This window comes from Belonocnema kinseyi, chromosome 5 (genome assembly GCF_010883055.1).
Source record: "Belonocnema kinseyi isolate 2016_QV_RU_SX_M_011 chromosome 5, B_treatae_v1, whole genome shotgun sequence".
NCBI lineage: Eukaryota > Metazoa > Arthropoda > Insecta > Hymenoptera > Cynipidae > Belonocnema > Belonocnema kinseyi.
In genome coordinates, this window is record NC_046661.1 from 3,444,046 (window position 1) to 3,456,116 (window position 12,071).

The window sequence follows — 12,071 nt, forward strand, 5'->3', positions numbered from 1 at the left end:
CATAGCCAAGGAGAATGAAAAGAAAGAGAGGTATCGAGACCTTATAAGGGAGTTGCAACGATTGTACCCGGAATATTCTGTTAAACTGATCGTCCTTTTCATGGGCGCTCTTGGAGGTGCCAAGCTTTCACTTGCTAATAGCCTAAAAAGCATCCCTGCGTGTCAACAATATGCTAGAAAGCTTGCTGGAAAAATGCAGAAGGCGGTTGTCCTTAGGTCACTCCGTGTTCTTAGGGTGCACGAGGCTTTTGCTGGATCGTCGAATTTATTCCTTTACAGACTGTAGCCACCTATCTCACGGTTATGAGACGTGGTTATGGCTGAAATTTTACCGCGATTTCGCTGGAAACGGGTGCAATTTTTCAGATTTGCACCCGCTCTCAGCGATATCCTGCGGTTGTCCTTATGACAAATTTTTAATTATATAAACATATATAATTTAAATCAAATATACAACTACGAAATGTCCTCCTTATCTACATGCACTAAAACAGTAGAATGCAGGTCGGTAAGAGGGAAATTGCAAAAGGCTCGTGATACATTAACGTGATCTATTAACGCTAGATGAATTTGAAATTCCTCGTAAACTTCATGAAAATGTATTTTGATTGTAAAAATAATCCAAATAAGTAAACACAAATATTTCAATATGAATAATGAACAGACATTATTAAGCGAGAGCCAATTTTACCCTAGAAGGGTTGAACAAATTAACGTAACTGCGGATTTTCCCCTGAAAATAAAAATAATAAAAATAAATAAAACGGGAAATCGTCTAAAATATACTAAAATAATAAACAAGTAAAATTAAAACGAATAAAATTAAAAGAACGAAAAAAACGCGATAAGCAAAAATATCATATGAAATAATTATGAAATAATAGCTAACTAAAAATTACATAATAATACAATAGATAACATTTAAATTACAAAAACTCATCGGGGACGATGAGATTCTAAAGAGGGAGGACTGTTACATCCTCAAAATTTAAAAACAAATTTTAAACCTCATCGTAAAACTTAAATGATAAAAACATCAACTTGAAAGCCGTAGGTAATCATTTGTATAGTAATACATGAGTAGTAAGCTACGACTGATGATATATATGCAACGGTCGATAAAGTAGTAACCGCGAGCTAATTACCCGTGCATTACCATAAGTATACCGACTAAATCAAAGCGTCGGTAACTTAGAAATATGTCAGTTATCCCATTAAAAACATTATATATTACACCCACAGAATGAAGGGTAATCAAAGTGTATACCATCTAAGACAAATCTACTACAAATCTTCTCTTGCCCTTTCAAGACTGAAAGGTAGCGTAAGTTTTATAAATCTTTCATTGTAAATTAATGTTATGTTCTTATATGATAATAAATGTATTAATAACTTGTGCAAATTGCCATGTTTTTGAGTTTTAGTAACACGCAATCCCCGTAGGATTGACGAGTGACAACGGTCCCACATTAAATAATTAGTCAGGCGTCACCACCCTGACTTAATTAGCCCTTTAACCTCCCTTACCTATTCCATTTAGGAACGCATGATTTCAAAACCGATGTTTAGGTATTTATATTTTAACACTCATCATAAACGACGTAATAACTTCCGTTCCCGTAATTTTAAACACAAGTTGCTATTTTGTTAAAAAGTTTTTCATAATTTATAGATATTAATTTATTCGTATGTTTAACTTCAAATGCATAGGCGTGAGCTGACCAAACAAAAGTTATTTTAATTGACTTTTCACGACTAAAATGTGAATTAGTAAACAAGAAATAAGTTTCTACGTTGCATTTTTAGCAAAAAAATATATAAGTTATCTAAAAACAGATTAATTTCTATTTTTTTAAATATACAAAAATAGTTGAGTTGTCATCTACAAAAGATTCCAGTTGACTTTTCAAGAACAAAATGTGAATTCTGTATCAGAAAATAAGTGTTTTTAACCAAATATAATGACTTCTTAACAAAACAGTTGAATTCTCTGCCAATAGTTTCATTTTTATTAAAGGAAGGTGAAATTATTCACTAAAGCAACTGCATTTTTAATGAAAAACGATCATTTAAAAAAGAATCAACTTTAATCCCGAAAAGATTTCAATTCTCATTTCAACAGTAAAATATTAAATTTAAACAAAGGGTTTATTGTCTATGGAATAATTAAATTTTCAACAAACAAAAAAAAACAGAATTTCAACCAAAAAGTATTACAATTAAACAAAACTGTTAAATTTCCAAATATAAATATTTGCTTTTTTATCCAAGAAAGATGTAATTTCTGCTGAAACAGGTGAATTTGAAAATGAAAAATTCAAACAAAAGTTGAATTTTCAAATCAAAAAGACAAATTTGAAAAAAAGTTATATTTTTATCGAAGAGAGATGCAATATTTCTACTAAAAATATGAAGTTTTAAATCAAGAAGACCAATTTTTCAGAAAAAATCATTCTTATCCAAAGAAGATTGTAGTTGATTTATCAGCTATCAAATATTATTTTAAATAAAAGGTTAATGCCCTACGAAAAGAGTTGAATTTTTACCCTAAAAGACGAATCAATCAAAACAGTTGAATTTTCAACCAAAAATGATGCATTTTTCTGAAAATTGTTATATCTTCAATAAAATAATAACATTTGCAACTTAGCAGATAATATTCAGGACAAAGTTTTTGTGAATTTGCAAAAACTACGAACATGACGGAAGGCGCCCTCCCCTTATCCTAACAAATCGTAACAAAATATCTAGACTCCCCCCCCCCCCTTTCAGCTGTTACATAATTTAAGTGAGGTATACAAGTATTTACACCTGTGTAATACTTACACTTCAATTTTGCCCTTACTGGATGTAGGAATTTCCACTAAGCGCCTACCCTACTGAAAATTCCTATATAGGTTCCTATAAATGATCCTATATAGGAATCCTATATAGGATCCTATATAGGATTCAACATAGGATGCTATATGTTTCACCTATAGGTGCCACCCTTATAGGATTCTATAGGCCTGTATAGGACACTCCCTAATAAGGTACCTAATAGTGTCTAACTGATAGTACCTAACTAATGATACCTAATGGTACTCAATGGTGCGTATGTCTCTAGGTGCTCCTGGAGGACCAAAAAAACTTCTGCGCAGCCATAAGTGGTATAATAGTAATTTATATGAATAGTTTATATTTATATCTTACATCGTTATATTTATATTTTATATCGTTATATTTATATTTTAATATTTATATATATTAATATTTCTTCTAAAGAATCAGGAACGTCCAATCGCTTTTCTTCATAAGGCAATATTTTTCGAATGATAGGATTCGGAATGTCGAGTTTCAAGAAAGTTTCATGTTCTTGATTCGGATTCCACGTTAAAATTTGCATTAGAAACTCACGCAATAATCGCAATACTTTTTCTTGCAGCGCTAAAAACTTCAAAAAATAAAATAACTGTCATTTACATGGGTCGAATGTGACTTTAAGTGCATCTTCTTTTAGTAGCAGTTAATAAGCGTTCCGTCGGTAACTTTAAGAATTTTGTCTGCTTTCAAGTGAGAGAATCTTATTTTTAAACTTCGCGCGCAAAATACTGCTTAAGCTATTATGGATGCGCTTGATGTTTGAGATTTCTCTAAGTTTTCTTGTAAAAATGTAAACGAAACCAAAAACATCCTCTAGACTAAGCCCATAACTGTTCTAAAAGTGGAAAAACTGTTTTATCATAAATTTGTAAATTACACGGAGGTATCATAAAGTCATCATAAAGACACCATGAAGACATCCTATGTGATTTTCGTTAAAAGTTTAAGTTCAATGCGCATGGGGATTCCACTAGGTCACATGTGAAATATGAAATATCACAATCCTAAAATCGGTAAAGTGGTCTTTCTTAGGACTATGATGAGTCCCTTACTAGGATTACCTGAAAAGCTACAATATACAGGATACATTACGATTTGAATTAGGAAATTCTGCTAAATTAAGAGAATCAATTTTCTTCAATGAAGTACTTTTGAGGACTGCCCTCCCGATAGAAATCTCAGAGTATATGCTAAAGATTATCAAGGCCCTGAGAATCTCTGAGAAATTCTCCGCAGACACTCAGGTAGATATATTTGAAGGTGCAGGTACCTCGTTTAAATGTTTTAAAGGCTTTAAAGTGTCCTTTCCGAAATTAAAATAAAAGTACGATCATAAAAAACAAGCAGAGAGGCTGAAATTGAAATAAGAATTCGATTATAAATAACAAGCAAAGAGACACTCAATGGTCCTTTGTGAAGCCTTCGGATTAAAGTTAAGAAATAGATTTTTTTAAATTTCATAATTAACAGCCTAAAACATAATAATTCGGAATCTACGGATTTCGATGCTTTCAGCTATCTAACTTTTTTTCTAAAAAGTATGATGAGCAAATTCATCAATTAAGAACAAAGTTTTACTAATTTCAAGACAAATTTAAAAAATGAGAGTCGGGTTAGCGACGGCCAACTACTGTAAATAACTCTGCCCGCCCGACATTTTCGAAATTTTGTTTTTAATTTGGCTATACACTAATGATTTCACTCCTGCAAAAACCCCTATACATTAGGTACATTAGATTGGTCTAGCAAACCCTCTATTGGTTGGTTCACCAGAGCAGCCACACGATAACCACGACAAAAATCAGGCTTTTAATTTTTCTAAGTTTGTCACATGGCAATCTGGGGAATATCCAGAGCAGCCACGACAACCACGAGAAAAAAACATACATATCAGTGTTTCCCGTCGTTGAGTATTAAAAACGGAAGTTAAAAAGGAGCGTTATAATAAGGTCAGCTTTGATCTTTCTTTCGCGGAGGTTAAAATAAGTCGACAACAATTTTAAAATAATAATAGCGGAATCGTGGGTAGTCTTTGTGGCGCAACGTTTTGACAGCAGTTGACTTCAACAAATGTAAACAAAGGTAAATAAAAGCGAATTGGCATCAATCGATGTCACATATTTTTATACTTTAATTAGAGTAAATGTTTTATGTAATATGTAAACAGAAATGCCGAAAACCAAAACAAATGAAAAATCTACTAATGTCCCAAAAACCCCATATCAGCGCAAATACAACTCCACATGGGAGCGTGAATCATGAGCCAAAGGTTTGAAAAAAACATTCATATGAATTAATGCCTTAACTTGGTATACCTATTTCGTTATCGTGAATGAAATGCTTTTTATATGTTGCCATTAGGCATTCTTTTTGTTCGTGGTAAAGCATGATGATTATTCGAATTTGTAACAACAAAACAACCGATGATTACACAGCCACACAAAAAAAAATTGTGCGGATCTGGTAACAAGACATACGAATTCCTATGGATTTTGGGGCGCTGAATTCAAATTCGGTATCAAAAATCACCCATCACGTCATGGTTGAGCCATAACTTCAAAAACTGACGAAAAATCATGCACTGAGGCAAATAAATTTCAAAATAATGCCAGTGATGCAAATTTTCACTTCAAAAACATGTCGACAACTGTGAAGGATCAACCCTTGTCTGATATCAACTTATTTAACATAACTTTACCCAACAGAACCTGACCTCATGTAACCTGAATTAACAGAAATTTATTGAACTAGACGTAAAGCTCTGGAAGCATATTTTCCTAGTAGCCAATGTGTGCTACATCGAACGGGTCAACTCGAGCCTAACCTAGAAATAAATCTAACCTGGCCTAACCTAACCTAACCTAACCTCACGAAACACAATTAAACTGATAGTGTTGTCTCGTTGTGTTTGCGGTACCATTTCATTCAGATTCGGTTTAACATGCATAGAGGTTTAACCTATCCTAACCTAACAAAACCAGGCATAACCTAACCGATTACGCTGGCAACCCTGTTCTTGCGTAATTTTATATTTTGACATTAATAGCAGTAAATGTCTAGAGTTTCGTAACCGCTTGTTGCTAGCATTATTCGCCTGTGTCTGTAACCAGGGCACCTCCACGTGGTGACGCTGGGAAACCGATCCACATTGGCTGAGTCCCTGGGTAAACGGCGTTCATACCGTCATGGCAGACACAGATGAAAAGTGTATTACGATGCAGGGAAAAACCCCAGTATCGGCGTCTGGTCAGGGTGGGAAAGCGAGCCCTCCGACGTCGTCATCATGCAACCGTAGCTCTTCATCAATGGATCACTTGGTTGGTGTAGAGTCTCATGCTACAAGGAAAAAAATCGCGAGCATTTCTCATTCGCATGCCTGCAAGAATAGCTCAGATTCATTTTGTTGTATTTGCAGTAAATATGAAGTGAGTAGTTTGCGAAAATCAATCGACGAGGAAGTGAAAAGTCTTTAAGAAAAGTGTTTTGCCCATAAATTGCTGCACCAAGAAACAAAATGGGTTCCTCACATCATTTGCAATTCCTGCAGGCTTATGTTGTATCGTCTAAAAAATTCAAGCAACGAAAAGTACCGCAAGTACTCGACACCAACTACATGGAAAAAACCCGTCCGACAAAGGGTTCAACGCCAAAAATAAAAATAACATTTCGTACATTAATGTGTGCGCAGTCACAAGAGCAATTGAAATCAATAAAAATGCACGTCAGACTGATTTAAGCGCTTTAGAAGATGATAGAATGGAAGTTGAAAGTGAACGTCATGGAGACGGTAGTGAAACCAGTGATCGACCAGAAAATAGTTCTGATGATTCCGATGAAAATGACGAAAAAGATGACAAATATGGCGTGCATAAAATGAAATTGAAGGTTCCAATATTAGTGTCGCAACTGGAACTAAATGATTTTATTAGAGATCTTGGATTACCGAAAGACGGCGCTGAATTTGCCGCTTCATTTCTAAAAAGAAGAAATCTTCTAGAGCCAAAGACAAAAGTTTTATTCTGTCGCGACAGGTACAAAGAATTCAGAAAGTTTTTCGTTAAAGACGAAGAGACGTCTTTAGTGTACTGCACTAACGTTAACGGACTAATGAACCACTTGAAAAAAAATGTATACAGAGACGAAGAATGGCGACTTTTCATTGATTCGTCAAAACGCAGCATTAAGGCTGTTTTACTGCATAACACGAATACTTACGCTCATATCCCTATAGTTCACTCAACGGTCATCAAAGAAGAATATAACAATGTTAAAATGCTTCTTGAAAAAGTTAAATACACGAATCACAAATGGCAAATATGTGGTGATCTCAGAATCATAACAATGATATTAGGCCAACAATCGGGTTTCACGAGAGAGCCATGCTTTTATGCCTGTGGAATAGCAGAGATCAAGCCAATCATTAAAGCAAAAAACATTGGCCTTTAAGAGATTCATTCAAACCTGGTTCTCATAATATCATCAACCAAAGCCTCGTTGATCCAGAAAAAATTTTACTGCGACGAAAATTGAAATGGACGCTTGAGAAAGCTTTAAAGCAGTAAACGCAAATTTCCTTGGTAACAGAAAAAGTCCAGACTACGAGAATATTGTTGCGAAAATGATAAGAAACTACAAAAAGTTAGGCTGCTTGATGAATTTAAAACTTCACTTTATAGATTCCCATCTGGATAAGTTTCCAGAAAATGTTGGTGATTTCAGCGAAGAACAAGGGGAACGTTTTCATCAAGACATAAAAGTGATGGAACCACGATATTAGGGTAGATGAGACAAGGTCATGATGGCTATTTTTGCTGGATGTTGAAAAGGGAAACGAATGTAGGTCTTAAACGTAAGCGTAACCCTTTGCATCGTTCCTTCGAAGAAAAAAGGACACGTTATAACAGGCAGAAAATAGACTGAAGTAGGTCTATAAATCAATTTAAGTACGATAAAAAGCAAGATAAAATGTAAACACGAAAGACAGTATAAATATATTCCTTAAGATTAAGAAAAGCAGAGAGAAAAAAATTTTGAATAAAACTCTTATTCATTTGCATGTTTAAGTTACAGTTCTACATTTTAATTGATACACACATTGTCAGGTTAATTGAAATGGGGTCAATTCTACTTGTAGTTCTAAGTTTCTTCAAATGAGTAATGTGCGTCTAAATTTTTAACCACCTGTAGCACAATGAAATGAATTTTATTGCGTTACAACGGGAACACTTAAATTAAGTTGTGTTGCGTTAAGCAAAATTTCGTTAGGTTCTGTTAAGTGAGATTCATTTGTAGATTAAGATCGAGTTCACCTATTAAATATAGCACACATTTAAGACTGAGAACTGTACGCTTACATAGCTACACGTGTGGTTGAATTTCATTCGGCTAGGTTAGGTTAGGTCAGGTTTTGTTAGGTTAGGATAGGTTAAACCTCTATGTAGGTTAAGCCGAAGCTGAATGAAATGGTACCGCAAACACAACGGGACAACACAATGAGTTTAATTGTGTTATGTGAAGTTAAGTTAGGTTAAGTTAGGTCAGGTTTTTTTAGGTTAGGATAGGGTTGACCTCTTTGCAGGTTAAGCCCAAGCTGATTCAAACGGTACCGCAAACAAAACGGGACAACACAATCAGTTTAATTGTGTTTCGTGAGGTTAGGTTAGGTTAGGCTAGGTTAGATTTATTTCTAGGTTAGGCTCAAGTTGACCCATTCGATGTAGCACTTATTTGCTACTGGGAAAATATGCTTCCAGAGCTTTACGTGCAGTTCAATTAATTTCTGTTAATTCAGGTTAGGTGAGGTCAGGTTCTGTTGGGTAAATTTATGTTAAATAAGTTGATATCAGGCAAGCGTTGATCCTTCGCAGTTGTCGACATGTTTTTGAAGTGAAAATTTGCATCACTGGAATTATTTTGAAATTTATTTGCCTCAGTGCATGATTTTTCGTCATTTTTTGAGGTTATGGCTCAATCATGACTTGATGGGTGATTTTTGATACCGAATTTGTATTCAGCGCCCCAAAACCCATAGGAATACGTGTGTCTTGTTACCAGATCCGCACACTTTTTTTTGTGTGGCTATGTTATTTACCAAATTCATTTTAAATATCAAATATTCTTGTATCAGGTATCCTTTCATATTAGATATCCAAAATTCGATACTCCTATTTTCTGTTCAAAATATTTGAAATTTGAAAAGCTCTATCTCACTCTTTCGCATTCTCTGCATGTTCTCTTTGTTCTCTCTCTATCTCCGTCCCTCTCTCTCCCTCTAGCTCGTTTTCTCTATATCTCTCTCTTAAAATAAAGGAGTAAATGTGAATATAGTGAAAAAAATAAACTTTAGAGATTTTTGGATTTCATAATTAAAAAATAACAAAAAATGTGCACCAAAAATCTATGGCGAAAATTTCCTCTGCGCCCGTACAAGGACAACGACAATTTCCTAACACCTTTAAAGTTCTGGGATCTGAGAGTGATCAAATAAAAGACTGGCGCCTTGTCATGTTAATCGCCTCACATACATCTATCCGGACCGCTATTCATTTATGTGATTTGCTAAACACTCTTAGCATTGATGGGAGTAAATTGAAACTCCATGAGACTAAATGCGGTAATTAGATAAAATTCGTGATCGCTCCCAGCCTCTTAGAAGAGTTGTTCGAGAATATTGGTTCTTCGGCATTTTCTCTTAAAGTGGACGAATCGACGGACAACTCTGTGACCCAATATCTTTGCGTTTGTATACGTTATTTCAGCGAATCTCGTAAACGAGTAGTTACGTCTTTTTTGGGGCTTATTCAATTAGTAGGTACGAAAGGGAATCAACTTTGCAATCATTTGAAAGATTTCGCTTCCTTGATCAAATTGGATATAAAAAAATTAATTGGGTCAGGGACTAATGGTGCATATAATCTTTGTGGTCGTAACCACTCGTTGTACACTCTATTAAGAGATGAATTCTCGCGGATTCTTGTACAATGCATTTGCCATTCATTGAACAATAGTTGTGCTAAAGCAGTACAAGAACTTCCAACTTGTATTGACTTCTTATGTCATGAGGTTTATGGCTTTTTTCCTCAAAGTCCTCTTCGTCTAAGCGAATTTGAAAAAATTGCACCCGATCAAGTGATGCGGACAAACCTAGAAAAATGCTCAAATTTGCTCAACTTATGGCAACGCCCTGGCTTTGTCGCCACGACGCTGCAATAGTCCATTTAGAGAATTGGGAGGCTCTAAAAGCTTACTTTGTTTATTTCACGATTAAAAAGGAGAGAAACTATATGGCGGGAACGTCGCATGAAATGTTGAATGACAATGTGATCTGTTTGTACCTCATATTTTTGGAACTAGTACTTTTGGTGATGAATCAAGTTAACGCCCTTTTTCAAAAGCAAGACGTCGAACCTGGTCGGGCAATTGAAGATTTGGAAAACCTTTTACTTTTTCTGGCCAGTAGTCATGAAACCTGTTCTTTTGGAGCAGGGGAGTGGTGCTATTTTGCGTGCGTTAGAAGAAGAAAATGATTTAGCATTTGTAGCTTATCCAGAAGTCAAGCTTGGAATTGCAAGTTCTCGATACTTGGAAACTTTTTAATTGCCTTCTGAAAAAAATTGAGATTCTAAGAACAGGTTTTCAAATATTTGCGTGCCCTTTGTCTTGAGACAGCAAAACGTTTACCTCCCTATTTGTCAGCGTGGAAAAAAGTAAGCTACTTTTCTCCAAACATATGTTTGAGCCAGATCAGACCAAATTTTAAAGATTTACCATTTTTTGATTTATTCGGTCAGCCTTAAAAGTTTGCTTTATTTGAAAATCAATAATCAAAATTCGCAATGTCATATGGCAATCTCATTTCAAAAATGAAAAATTTTTACAAAGTAGTTTTGATTTTTGGCCAGAGGTGCTGGTATTTAAAAACGCTGGAGGTACTTTTGCATTTGAAGAACTTGCTCGATTCGCTCTTGCAGTATTACCTTTGCCAGCAAGTAATGCTGTAGTCGAGCGAGCTTTTTCTATGATGAATGAAATCAAAACGAAGGCACGAAATAATTTAAAAGTGCTTATGTTGTCGTCTTTGATGCGAATCAGATTACATTTATTTGAACGCAATACGTGTTGCGTCGATTTTTCGCCCTTTCAAAAAATGTTGGACAAATTTAATTATAAATATATGTTATCTGCACCAGTTACCACGGAAGAATTGATAGTAATGGAACTCTTGCAGGATTACGAAAATCTAATGTGCTCAGCAATTTTTCGTAATTCTTTCATCTAGGGGAAAGTTTTTGAAGTATATTTGAAGTTAATTTGTACGATATGTGATCATCAAATAGAACCAAATAAGTTTCTAATGAATATGATATAATAGGTTTATTTGATATGCGTATAGTTACAAATAATATATTATATAAAAGACAAATTCTAGTTCCACATATATTTATTAAAACGTACAATAAAATTGCATCCATTTTTCTAAAACTGTTACCGTATTCTTTTTACCCCAGAATACAAAAATACGTTTAATTATTAAACGAAAATCCATTTTATATAATTTAATAAAAACTTATTTTATTTTATATGCAGATTTATCTCATAGCTTATTTTTCATTTTTTATTCTGTCATCTCTGTCTGAACTACTAGGTTTGTTGATGATAATATTTTGAAGTTTATTAAATCAATTTTAACGCATCATGACGCAATAACCAAGATTTTCTTGATTAGGTATATTTTTAAAAAATTGATAAATTTTGTCTAAAACATTGGGTAGATGAAAGTTTCATTGATTGGCTAATTTTGGCTGGCAGCTAGTGGATAGATGGCGGGGTCATCGCCGGATTTACTGGATACCCTGCAACGACTTTTCGTCAGTCAGTGTTGCTCGTTGTTGCCAGAACGAGTTACAAATTTACCCGCATCATACCTACCGTTTGGGAGCCGCAAAACAGAAGGTGCATGATTACCACTGTGAGTTCGTGTGTAAGCCGAAAATGCACGATTCGACTTCGGTTTTCTGCTGTACGATGATTGCCGATCTAAAAGCTTCGGAAGACTTCGGTGGTCTTCTATTTATATCTAGATCCCCATTTGAAAGTAATAGAAGATACTAACGAATTTAATGGTTCGCGTGATTTTTCATTTCATGCATGAGTCAATTTTGAGGTTATGTTTTTCAGGTGTATATAATATGCAGAATGGATATTATTAC

General features: G+C 34.6%; 1 protein-coding gene across 4 annotated transcripts in view; it reads left to right on the forward strand.

The window, feature by feature from the left end:
- The window catches only part of LOC117172355 (growth arrest-specific protein 2-like), a 410,439-nt gene that overhangs the window by 244,497 nt on the left and 153,871 nt on the right, over positions 1 to 12,071 (forward strand). The gene's annotated exons all lie outside the window — the stretch shown is intronic.